Below are 13890 nucleotides of genomic sequence, written 5' to 3'. Positions count from 1 at the left end.
TTTAGTTACAATTCATTAATATTGTTGTACTGCAATGTTGTCACATTTACAGGTGTGTTTGACTGAATCGATGGCAATTGGTATAAGTTTGATTAACTCTCACCTTGATTAAGTTACAGACTTGTGCTGGGACCTAATCAAATCTCATGGCACCTGCCCATCACACTTCACAAAACAGAATATTATTGCCTTTTGTTTTTGTAAGAATCTATTTTCTCCTACCCATATAAACAAAAAGTGAAAATATTGTTTTGTGAAGTGTGATTGGCATGTCCCATGAGATTTTAACAAAGCCCTATCAAATGTTTAGAACAGTAATTAAATGCATTTGAAACAAATATATATCCCAATACATTTTACAAGCGATTGCAAATGTCGATTACAGCATGCAAACTGCAAATGTTGTAGTTTGTTTGTTTTTTCTTTCAACCCTAGTCTGTTAGTATGGCCCTTACACTAATTCCTTGAAACTATAGCTTCTATGTAATCTTTACACATTAGCTATTTCTTTCAATTTGAAATACAAGTCATGGGCACATTCACATGTCAGTGGGGTTTGCAAGCGTTTTTGTTCTTTTACTGAGTTCAAATCGTCCTGAATGTTTTAATCTCCACAGAAGCAAATCTCTACACAATGAGCTGAAAGTTGCTGAAGCTGTTGCTAAGACACTCCATATCCACAATCCCTCAATTGAAACCTAAACAAGATATTACAATTACACGAATGATTCACTGTCCTCGTGCACAATTGCACTGCTACTCAAGATAAATCTAATTCAGGGTCAAATAAGCTAAAACAAAACAAGTACTCAATAAGATTTAAAAACTACAAAAGAACACTGGTGTGGCAGTTTGTTCTCAGTTGGTTTGTTATAAGAAGCTAACATTATAAATAGTTTCCCCACTTGTTTAGTCAAGTATAAAGTAGACAAAATAACCTGGACCTGTGTGGCAGGTTAAATATCTCATCAGGAATTCCGGATGGACAAGCTGACATTCTCAAAGGTCTAATTCTGTACTGGTTGCAAAGCAGCTTGTATTCATTTAAATCCTTTTGGAGGATGTTAACAAAAGCAAAACACAGAAAACACGGCTGCCACTGAAATGGCCTGCATCCTTCAAGTCTAGGAGCTCCATCCAAAACTGGGTGCAACATAACTCACTTGTACGACACATTGTTTTAAACATATTGTGTGAAAGGTATTTGAATGTTAATACATTATATGCAAGGTTTATTTTAAAAGTACAAAAACAAGGAAAGGGCAATCTACAGTACCAAAGTTAATATAAATGCATTTATGCATTTTAATAACAATGTAATGTAAACATGATTTGAAAAGTGGTCAGTGTGCTTTGGATTGCAGAAATTATTGCGTTTTCTTTGCCAAGGTCTGTTCTCAAACGCATAAGTACAGCACCAAGGTCCGACACACATTTCATATAGTTGGAGGCAATTACCGCCTGATTATTATGATTGGGACAACAATTTAATCATAAAATCTTTCTTGAAAACTTGTCCATGCATCCACGTAACCATAAGGTTTTAATAAGTCATTTCCATCTACTGTACCCTAGCCACAAAACTACACAAACCACATTAGACATGATTTAACAACATAAGATAAGAAATATGTTGATAATAACATAATAAACTTACCAGCCTAATTGGTATATTTCTCAGGAGAATGGATCTTTTCAGTATCTCTATATTTGGACAGCTTCTACATGAACTCCTGGCAGGGTAGGTTGAAGTTTGTCTAAGTTTGATGAGCATGATTTTCACTGTGAAATGATTTCTTGCTGCTGTCCAGATATCATTCATTTGGGAGAAGACTCTTTCAACTGATGCATTGCTCCCAGGTAAGCACATGACAGTGGAGGCTAATCTGGCCAGGGTGGTGTGTGGAATGTCATTCTCTTTAAAATGAGAAACCACTCTGCTCCATCTGTCACAAAGCGCTGTGCCATTTGCTTTCCATTCTTCAAGTGCTGGAGCTTTCAGGAACTCCTGCAGGCTTGTCACCTCATCAAAGAGTGCATCTTCGTTGATTGTGAGATTGTGGCATTTGTCCTGCAGTAAGGCTGTTGCCTTCTCTATGTCTTGATGGTTGGGTTGCCTCTTCAAGAGCAGATACTGCAAATCCTTCAGCTTGAATGACAGCTGTATTGAAGAATGACTGAGATGTTTCAAGAAACCTCTCCCTGGTGATCTCTCCATTGTCTTCCAACTCTTTAAACAGTCCTCTGACCAAAAGTGGCAGAAAGTGGTCCTCAAGGCAAGGTTTCCATGGACAAAAGAGAACCAAAGCTCAGTCAATGGGTCCTCCAACATTCTTCGCAGGGCAACAGGGCATTTGTCTTCAGAAAGAAAGAATACTTTTATTGGCTCATACATTTTCAACACTCTTTCGAGAGCAGGGAGCATGGACATCCAGCGGACATTACTGTGTCCTAAAATATTATGATACTCCTGACCAACAAACTCACAAAAACCCTTCAGTCTTTCCACTCTAACTGTGAAGGGGGATTGTATCCAATGCATTTCTGGCTGTGTTGTGGACAATGTGGGCTGGACACCTTAAGCCAATCACCTCCCGCTGCAATGCATTTTTTACTTTAGTGTGGACATTTTCCCTCCCCTGCCTATTCAATCCTCCAAAGCTGGTGTTTGTATTGTTGGCAGAGAATGCCACAACTTTGTCTTCCACTTGAAATTTCTCGATTACGGTCATGACCTCTCGTGCAAGTTTTTCAGCTGCTTCCCATTTCAAGTCCTCAAAATCCAGTAGTTTGGATTCAATGGAGGTGCTGCCATGACATATATTGCAATACCGGACTAGGATTGGGAGCAACTTCACGTGTCCATGATTGGATGTGTCAGTGGAGATGGACACAAATTCTACCTGGTCTAGGTCTTATGTGACTAAAGTAGTTGCCCAAAGTGCAAAGACATTACTGACTTTGGCATCACATTTTGTCCTGGCACAAGTAAATTTGGGCTCATGAAGTTTTCTATTGAGCTGTGCTGTGCAGTCCATGGACCTGTAGCTGTGGTTATTATGCATGGTATGATAGGCAAATATACCCTCCTGCACAGCCAAGTTGAACTCTTTTTCGAGTTCGCAGCCTATCAGACTGACAAAATAACTCGGGCTGAGAAATGACTTCGTATCTTTGGGGGGTGTTTTGATTTTTTTTTAACAGGGACATTTACGGGGACAGTTCCAGCCAGGGACAGGCCACCACAAATGGGGACGTCTGGTCACCCTAATACACGAAGACTTGTTGATTACATGTGTTTTTGGAGATTGAGCTGCCAATGCCAGTGTTTGTTTCGTTGAGTTTAAACCAATAGCGATCAGGACCAGAGGAAGATGGCGATGAAGACTTCGAACAGGTATGAGAAACGAACCTTATGAACTTAATCTCTGATGCGAATTGAATTCCCTCCATACTATATTTATAATTAATAAGAAGCAACAAAAGAAATGTGAGCACTAAACAAGGAGACATTAGACTCAAGACTCAATGGACAAATCAACGAGCTTCGTAACCAGCTGAAGAAGGAGAAGGACACCAAATCGCACACTTGTTCCCTTGTTACCTTATCTTGCAGGGCAGAAGTAGTATGGTCGCCATCTTTAGGGGTGTCCCAGTACCCTAGAGAGCGAGTGAAGGAGCCTAATCGACCAGTTTGTGCCCTTCAAAGCTCCCTTCAGCGGAGTGTACAAAAGAGCGCACTGATGCGGAAGAGTTTTAGCGCTGAAGTCCCAGAACTCTGTGCGTTAAAGGCGGAGACACGTCAACTGGGAAAATATGCCAGCGGCGGGTGCATGTAATTTCTGGAATTGCACAAATACACCAGCCAGCAGTGAAAAGTGTATTTATTTTTCCTATATTTATATATTAAATATATAATGGAATATAAATATAAATAAACATATGTAGGTATATACAGAGCACTTCAGATTATGGTTGAAAAGCAACGTAATTCTTATAATTTTATTTTAATACGCGTTCAACCGTCATTCGACCCTCTTTAACTCCCAAACCGGAAGTTGCATTTTGTTGCCAGCAACTGTTGCTTACTTCACACAGGGAATGTAATGTATACAGATAGCTGAACAGTTGTAGATATTGATAAATAATGTATCAAATACATTATAATGCATAGATGGATAATATAAAATTATTCTATAATCATGATTTAAACGTATGATTAGAAAGTACAGCGAAAAAACATTTTGGCACCTTTTGGTGATATAAGCGAACAATATATTTCCACATTATTATTAATATTATTATATACTACTATATATACTACTTTCCGAAATCCTTGAAAAGGTTTGGAAGAGGAACAGTGCAAATGCTATAGCAGTCTCCATTCTTTAAATCTATAATCTGCCAATAAAAGATTGCGTATGTATTTTCCCAGTCAATGGTAAAGGCATGGAATGATGATGCGGAAGTGTGTCTCATTGAACATTTTTAGATTTGCCCTGCACCTACACCCTCCTCACTGAAATACACACTCTCACACACCAGCTTAACATGCACACTTGTCGAAGGGTGTAGGGATCCAGTGTGCGATTTTGGGCGTAGCCCAGACCTTCAACAAGAACAGCATTATCAAATTGTTAATTGCCTCGTGGCATAGGGCGATCATGTGACATTTTTAACTAATCGCATTTCGTTTTGGGGCAGGGGTTCCCAAAGTGTGGCCCGGGGGCCAAATGCGGCCCTCGAGGATGTTTGGTGCGGCCCCCCAAAGCCGACCTTCAACCCCCCCTTTTCTGAAGTTTTACTACATTTCTACACTTTATGAACATTTTTGGTTACAAATTGCACATGTAATTTGGGGGAAAATAGTAAAACAACCATTAAAGTTAATAAATGTTCCCTAACAGGAATGTATATGAAATAAAAGGTATGATCTGGGACATATTTTGTTTTCATTTTGTGGTTAATTTTCTACTGCGACCCCCCATCCCATGCAACCTCCGGAAATTGGCCCTCCATCACCTTTAGAGCTTCCAGTGTGCCAGTCGCATTGTGCGTCTAGAAGTCTTCTGTCTATTGCAGCAATCCATTCACCTTTTACAAGTACATAAACAGCTTTATATTATTATTATTAGTTTTATTGTTAGTTGTACTGGTTTAGTTGTAGTCTATGTAGTTTTTATCAAAAGCTGTGAAGAAATACGTTCAGAAAACAGAGCTGAATACAGCCAGATCCATCACAGTGCTGTGCCCTGTAGCACATCCTTCCAAGTTTATTATATTGAACATTTCAATAAATGGCACAGAGCAAGTGGGTGATGATAGCATTTCAATGTATTTTCATTTGCGTTTCAGTGTATTGCGTATTATTTGTATTTGTTTGTTTGTTTATTAACTTTATTTGCATTTTAGTGAATTGTTTGTTTTTCTTATTAAAAAAGTAATAAGAGTTGTCTCTTTATTGAACATGGGCATTGAAGAGTTGCAGAAAATAGCAAGAGACTGGTGTGTGGTAGAAGGTTGATTCTTTATTCCGGCAGCTGCAGGGGAGCCTGACCTGAGAAGTTTCCTCAGACAGTCTCAACAATTCTAAGTTACATTTGGTATTTTATGGGTTGTGTTCAAGGCAGAGAAGACAGTTCTTTCCTTCTTGATAGGTGCAAAGAAGCTTACTAAGCAAATTGTAACTAATTAACAAGAGACATTTAAATTACTTACTACATAGACTTTATCAATGAATAACCTCTTGGTCAAGGATGCCAACTCAGCAAGTTTTGTTAAACAACAAGATGTAGTGAAACAACAGAACCTTAGAGATAAGATATCTATATTTGAAATGAGAGAAAGAATCTATACTGTTTGAGGGAGGCTTTTTCAGCTTTAACCAGGTCCGAAGAGTAACAGAGAAACAGAGTCAGCTTTAAAACTCTAGGAATGTGAAATGTATCTGGAAATATTACATTTAATTCAGGCATGTAGTACACAGGAGTGTAAAGGGTTAATGAAACATTATTATTATTATTATTATTATTATTATTATTATTATTATTATTATTATTATTATTATTTTCAAAATCTGGTACCTGGGAAGGGTTTTCATTTTTTTAATCTGGAGTTAAAGTGATTAAAAGGACAATCAGTAAGTATGTTTTATATTTAAAATTTTGTTAACAATATATTTAGAAGAGTATTATTGAAGAACTGCATTTCTTTCCCTGTGTGTCTGTGTAAACAAGGTCAGTGTCTCACGGTCTCACTGTGCTGCGGGACTGTGCTATAGTTCAACCCTGATACCTAGAAGAACAGGGTTTGATAAGAACCTGTTATCACCAGCAATTTGGGCTTGATACATCATACAACCCCCCTTATATTAAACATTACGTATGCCTTAATTCTCCCCGGTTTGACTGTATATGGGTCTTCCTGAGCAGTTGTCAGGCAGAAGCCGAACTTGCACTCATCACGGGACAGACATGAGGGCCTATTATCTTTCTCTCCTGTCTGGTCTGTATAAAAGTGCCTGTAGTTTGTAACTTCTCTAAGACTGTTCTTGAGATCGCCTCTTGAACCTCTTCCTTGCAGCTGCTTGTAATAAAAACCTTTTGATTGGAGGTGCATCTCTCTCTGGATTTCTGTGACTCTTCAGTTGGCATCACGAACAGGATGGTGGCTTCGGTGTCCTGGACTATGGTGTCAGTGCAGAGCAGGATATGGGTGAGTTTAGGATTTTCAATAGCACCCTGTAAATTAGTGTTCTGTATGGGTATCAATAGTCACCAGGGGCACCGTCCCACTATCAAGAATAAAAGAGTGCAACAAGTCTAGAGAGATTTTCTGTGTTTCCAAGTCAAAAGGTCCCTGGTTTTAGGGCTTTATGCCCTGGGCGCCACAATCCTGTGGGTGTGCGGTTCGGGTACTGCTGTTGGGATACAGAGTCTCTCCTGTTTCCACCTTAGTTCACCACCAGAGGTCTCCCTCTCCTGAATACTAGTCTAGTGCTTTTCCTTTCCTTTGTCCAGTCAAACCAGTCTTTCCACATTCTTTCCTACCAGGTTCTGTCCTCCTCTCCTATCATTGGTCAATCTTTCATTCACCTCATTCAAACCCTCTCTCCTTCACAGTACTTAAACCCCTCTGTTTCATAGATTCATTGCGAAGTCTTGCTTTCTTTCTAGAATCAATTCTGAGCCTTGTTTCGTGTTTGCTTCTCCGTGTTTTTTGACCTCTTGCTATCGTGCCTCGTTTACCCCTTCTGGATCTCCCCACTAGCCTGTTCGCCTGATCGATCGACCTTGGACTGTCCCTGTTTTCTCTCTCTCATTTTGCCCTTATTGGATTATCTGCTTCAACTTCTAGCCTGCACTTGGATCCCTTCCTTTGGTCCTTGTGGACGTGACACTATCGATATTAGGGACTACAGTCTGAATTATGGCTGGATCAGATCTATTTGTAAACCTACGGTGGCCCTGAAGTGCAACTGCTGACAAAATAAAGCAGCGGCTGTGAGATTTGGAAATGCTGAAAAAATAAAGCAGCGGCTGCAGCATTTTGTAACATATATTTGACTGATGCCATTAGACAGCAAGCAAGTTACGTCGGCCAAGCCTGCTTCTCCGGAAGATTCAACAGAATTTGAGAAAGGGACACCAACTGCGCAGTGCACGAAAGCTAAACACAAGTGGTAAGTATTCATATTCATATTTTTGTGATCTTCTGCTCCCTATCCACTTTGTGGTGACATATTAATAGAGTTATAGGGCTGTTCTAAAATGTATTAGAAATTAATGAAAGCTTAGGGTAACACTAATTTATCTAAACATGTATATTTTCTTATACAATTACAGTACTCAGCCTATACATAAACTCTAAGAAGTGAAGGTTCTAATAAGAACCTTTTTGGGTTCCCAGGGTTGATACTGTGGATGAAATCTTAAGGTTCTTATTAGAACCTTTTACCAAGGTCCCTTGCAAACAAGGATCTTTAAAGAACCTTAAATGTATGTTAAATCAACTGCGATCATAATGAAAAAGGGTTCTTAAATGGTCCCTTGTGTTGACCATGGACCTCACGGTTCTTAAACGAATCCTTTAACTCATGTAGAACCCAAAGGTTCTAAATAGAACCGCTGAAGAACCTTCAATTTTTAGAGTTTAGTATGTACTCGGTTGGTGTTTTTTCCTGTTAGTTACAGTTATTAATTTACTGTAGAAGCTTTATTTTCTGTTAACTGTATTTGAAAGATTTTACATTTAAATAAGTAAAGTTGTCCTAATCCAATGTAAATTATAATGTGTGGTCACACATAAGTGGGGCAGGCTAATTTGAGAGCAATTCCAAAAGATAGAATAACACTCATTATGATTAATAATAAAACTAATAATAGATGTTGATGTTAATATAAATTAAAGATAATTTTTTACAACTTTATTGTGTAAATGGGTTAATTTATATATATTTTTTGTTTGCTTTATAATGTATATTGTGCAGGCAAGTTGTAAATGGTTTATTTGAAGTAGCCAATACAACAAAGGTTAAGATTCCCAACACTACAGACAGCACATGGTTTTGAAGTTAAAGCTAAGCAGAAAAGTACATTCAGTATAAAACACATGTAGAATTAAGATAAGTTAGAGAGACAATGCAAAAGTCCTTAATAAAATAAAAATACTATTTTATATTTTGTTATTTATTCTTATTTCTTAGATTTTTTGTAGATATTCATATTTGTTAAAGCCTTCTCTCTAATTTTGCATTTCCCAAGTTAGCTCATACTCTTGTCTATTAAATCAGTAAACCGCTCCTTTTGATGGAAAGGAGATGTTTACTGTTAGTGCTTAAGAATAATAATAAAAATATGTGATTTATGTTTTCAATAAAGCACTGTCACACTGCCTTGTAATTAAGTACAGTTGTACAGTTGTTAATTTAGTAAATCTAGCTATTTTAAAACCCTATTCTGTCTCCTACCTAAGCTTTCATTAATTTCTAATACATTTTAGAACAGCCCTATAACTCTATTAATATGTCACCACAAAGTGGATAGGGAGCAGAAGATCACAAAAATATGAATATGAATACTTACCACTTGTGTTTAGCCTTCGTGCACTGCGCAGTTGGCGCCCATTTCTCAAATTCTGTTGACTCTTCCGGAGAAGCAGGCTTGGCCGACGTAACTTGCTTGCTGTTCAGTGGCATAAGTGAAATATATTTTACCCAAATATATGTACCCTCCCTTTCCATAATTTTTCGGCTGCTATATTTTTTCAGCATTTCCAAATCTCACTGCTGCTGCTAATTTCACAGCCGCTGCTTTATTTTTTTAGCACTTCCAAATCTCACAGCCACTGCTTTATTTTTTCAGCAGTTGCACTTCAAGGCCACCATAGTAAACTGATTTCTTAATTATAAATATGTTGAGGTGGAACATAAATTGAAAAAGAACAGATGTAATCCCGAGTCTGTTCTGTGTTGTCTGTTGTCTGTCCTAGGAAACCCCTAATGTAGAGGTTACACAATCAACACTCGAGATACGATAATACCTTGTGAGCACCTGAAGGAGCCCGAGGGAGACTGGGTATAGAACTTTAATGCCCGGCTATCTACTCTGAACAGTAATGGCCCTGTAGCAGCCAGTGATCCCTCAGCTCGGATTTGCCCCACTCCCTCCCCGATTTGGTACACTACGGTGTCACCCCATTAACACATTTATTTTCATGTTGGTGCCCACCAGCGTGAAGATCATCAATAATTTTAGGGAAAGAGACCACTGAGATGTCTAGAAGGGAATGAAGTGCTAGCAACCTCTCTTACCAATTAATTCCTAGCAAAATACAGACCCCGATCCCGTTCACCTTTTTGCCTGCAGTTATATGTGTCCATGTCTGATTCCCAGCCAGTACTATAGTGAACACATCTCAATGCCTATGGAAGGACAGCTTTTCAACCTTCTGCTACTTCCACCTCCTCAGGCGCAGTGGACATGTCCAGGCCCAGCTACACTTCAGGAACCACCACTCATCATAAAAGGGCTTTATAATGAATGTAATGTAAAACTTTGTAATGTTTCTTTATAATCTTTGCATGTTTCATGTTTTATGCATCAGACGCTGTGCAATGGTTGGCGAGCATTCTGAACATTAGATGCACTCAAACTACGATATACACCACAGCTCCCACCATATATCACTATATGAGAGATGCTGACCACAAGGCTTGGCTTGAGATCTGCTTGTTAGTTCTGTGCCTGAGAGATAGTGCCTCTCCACACTACACAGGAGTCAATCCTATTATGCAGCATTATATTATTCACCATTCTAGAATGATATGCTAAGACTCAACATCGTTCATTGCATTTCACTCACCGAGGCCCAGTTTAGGGCCGTGCCCTACTAAAGGCAGCTCAGTTGAACACTGTAGGTATAGTCGAGAACTTCAGGTTGCACGCCTGGTTAGATGGGGGTCACACTTATGCCCACTGCCGATTTGCTGCCATAAGTCTCCCTCACGACGAGACGGTAGGGCTGTAGTAGTTGTGAGGCACTTAGTGGTGTGTTGTGTCCCCTGTCACATGGTACCTCTATGGAGGTCCACATTGCCAGCCTCCTGGATGAATTCATCATGGGAATCTACATATTCCCCCACACAGTCTGCTATCATAACTCCATCTCTGAGACAAACACGAGTGTTAGGAGGGCATGGTATAGGTAGTTCAGAACACTCTGAACGAACAAAAGGCAAAGGACATGAACATTGACATTAACCGTAAGAGGGCCAGAATAATGGTGAACGCTGCTACGATCACTGCGAGTGCATGGGTAGTGTGGACAGAGAGGATATCATGGCACTAAAGGAGGGACTGGTTTGTCTGGGGTGTAGCAGTTGCTGATCAATATAGGCATGTGTTTCTGTTTAGGACAAGTATTTGAAAAATACACTTCATGGTTTACATGCACACATTTACTTATATATTCTGTAGCTGCCTGCTCCCGGTTCCCTGCTGAAGGGGTGAAAGAGATTATCTCCAAGGATTAGCAAAGGCGCCTCCTGTAAGAGAGATCTATATTTTAGTAGGGGTTTAGATGTGTTTGTGGCTCTTCCATTACTAGAAGTACCCAGAATTATTGTTTTAAATGTTACTAGGTGTTTGAGTATGCTATGTGTATGTTCTGTCTTTTTCATACTGCTCAGGCAGTAATATTAGGCATTCCCCAATACACTCTCCTGGGTGTGTGAGGCCTCTTGATTATGGCTAATATGACATGTTGAATATTTGTATGGGAACTCCTCTCTTCTTTATCTCTGCTGATGTTTCATTGTGTTTCCATTCCACTGATGATCATTTATGATTTCTTTCCAATGCTTTAGGTTTAAACCCACAGGAGCAGTACACAATGGCTGCATATTGCTTTGGAACTCCTAGCTTCATGTTGTCATTTCCAGACAGCCTTTATGACTACAACGACTGACTGTTGCACTAAACTGTCTTTCATGGCTTGTTCGTGTGGCACTCTCCGAGGGCGAAACACCCTTTTCCGTCATCACTGTGCTTTATCCACAGGATGCCAAGGAGGCTAAACGGGTGTCTACTACACAAATGGTGCTTTTTGACTTAATTGCCCGCATACAGGTTCGGCCCACTGATGTGCCCTACAAAACACCAACAGTGTGTCTTTTGGTGAATGGCACCCTATGACTACAGGGATAGAGATAGACGATATGCAGCATGGGAGGAACTTTTCGGTTTTCCTCTCATTTCTTTCCCTATGTGTCTGTGTGAGCAAGGTCACGGTCTCACGGTCTCACTATACTAGAGTTCAACCCTGATAACTAGAAGAACAGGGTCTGATAAGAACCTGTTTTCACCAGCAATTTTGCCTGCTCCTTTTCCCGGTTCCCTGGTTTCCGGTTCATTCTGAGCAGCTGGTTTATATTTGAACTGGGCGGGTTGTCATGGTAATGCCTTATGCTTACATGATAATGAGTTATATTTGTTATTTCATTGTACTTTTTTTATACGCTGTTTTACCCTTCCACTAGAGGTTAGTAATTCTGGGCTGGGTTCATGGGCTATCCTTATAATAATGATGTAAATATGATCCAATCCCATGACACTGAAATGGGAGAGATCCTGGGGGGAGGCTGCGCTCACACTCGAATTCCAACCCTGACATTTGAGTCTCAGCCCTCTGTTGATTACATTTACTAACATGTGAACACACACACACACTCACATTAGGAGTTGGACGTATTTACAGCCTGTAAAGCATAATACTGTAAAACTTCAATTAAACTTAAAGTTTATTCGAAATAACTGCAAGAATCCCCAGCGTCAATTGGAGACATTGATTGTAGGAGACTGGTGTTCGTATTAAACATTCATAAATACAAAGACATCGTGGACTCACCAGGGTAAGAAGAGCCTGGAAACATTGCTTCATTGTAGGAGTAGGCCAATAGGCCTGGCTTTTATTTATTTTTATATTATTATTTTTTAATAATTTGCTTTCCAAAGATGCAAACAAATCACATGCAATGGATGGTGAGCTATACACTGGATTGAAAACAAGATACCGGTAATTCTGTTAGCAGTCAAAATTCGATATACTTTGAACTCTCACTAATTAGTCAAAGAAATGATCAGTCTAATTTTAATGGTAGGTGTATTTTAACAGTGAGAGACAGCATAACAACAAAAAAATCCAGAAAAATGCATTTCAAAAAAGTTATAAATTGATTTGCATATTAATGAGGGAAATAAGTGAGTATTTTAAGTAGTACGATATATCACATAGGCACAATACCTCCTGGGCCCAGGAGTCCAGGGCAGCAGAGGTGTAAGTGAGAAACATTTAACATTTTTAAGGGAATGAAAAGGGAGAAGGTAGCTATGTCAATTTTAACCCAATAAGAGAGTTGTGGGCCTCCTTCACTCCCCCCCAGTGGAAGGGCTGTGGGCAGCCCGGTGGATGATTGGCCCTCTTATGGTAGCATCCCTCCTGCCCCACTCCCCAGACGTCACTCTCAGGGGAGGAGAACAAAAGAAGTCTGCCCTCCCGGTGGTAGTGCGACAGCCACAGGTCCTCAGGAGAGGAGATTCAGCGCTGGTGGCTTCAATCATGAAGGCCTTCGGGCCATAATGACAGAGTCACTGGTGCTAGGGGCGGAGGCCTGTGGCAATAGACTGCTGGGAAGGGAGAGACCGGCCCCCTCCCCAGCAATAAGAATATCATCAGGCGGGGTCTGCCCAATTGTCTCCTCAGTTGCACACAGGGCCTCTTCTCTGCCACCAGCTCATCGGACTTTGACTGCGAAGGAACCAGGGAGAACTCCCAGCACCAGGTGCCCTCGGTCCAGTGGAGCTCCACCAGCCTATCCGAGTGTTGGGACCCGAGATGTCCCCCTCATGGGCTTCCTAGAGGATCATGCGGTGAGGCAAATGGTTGAAGTCATGGGTGCGAGCGCTAAGCTAGATGAGGGAGAAGAGAAGTGGGGAAGAGGAAGGTTTCTTTACATGATTTTTATGGAGTGGGTATTAGCTCTCACTGCCCTTATGGCCTTTACAATTATAACTGTTAATGTGAGAAGCATTGCTGAGAGGAAAAAGAGGGATGATGTTTTAAACTGTCTGGCTAGTATGAAGGCTGATGTCATCTGCCTCCAGGAGTGCGGCATCCCGTTCCAGAAAGAATACAAAGATCTCCAGGACAGTTGGACCCTGGGCGAGTCTTTCTGGTCCGGGTCCAATGTGTCCCGAGCGGATGGGATTTATGGCAAGCCAAATTATCAGAAATATCTTTAATTAATTTAAAGATATCTTCAAATATTTCAAGATATCTCTAAATCATGTAAAGATATCTGCAAATCAATTCACTTATTGTAGAGCCATAGAA

Source organism: Amia ocellicauda, chromosome 9 (genome assembly GCF_036373705.1).
Source record: "Amia ocellicauda isolate fAmiCal2 chromosome 9, fAmiCal2.hap1, whole genome shotgun sequence".
Taxonomy (NCBI): domain Eukaryota; kingdom Metazoa; phylum Chordata; class Actinopteri; order Amiiformes; family Amiidae; genus Amia; species Amia ocellicauda.
The sequence above is the reverse complement of the archived record's forward strand: the minus strand, read 5'-3'. Positions refer to the sequence as shown.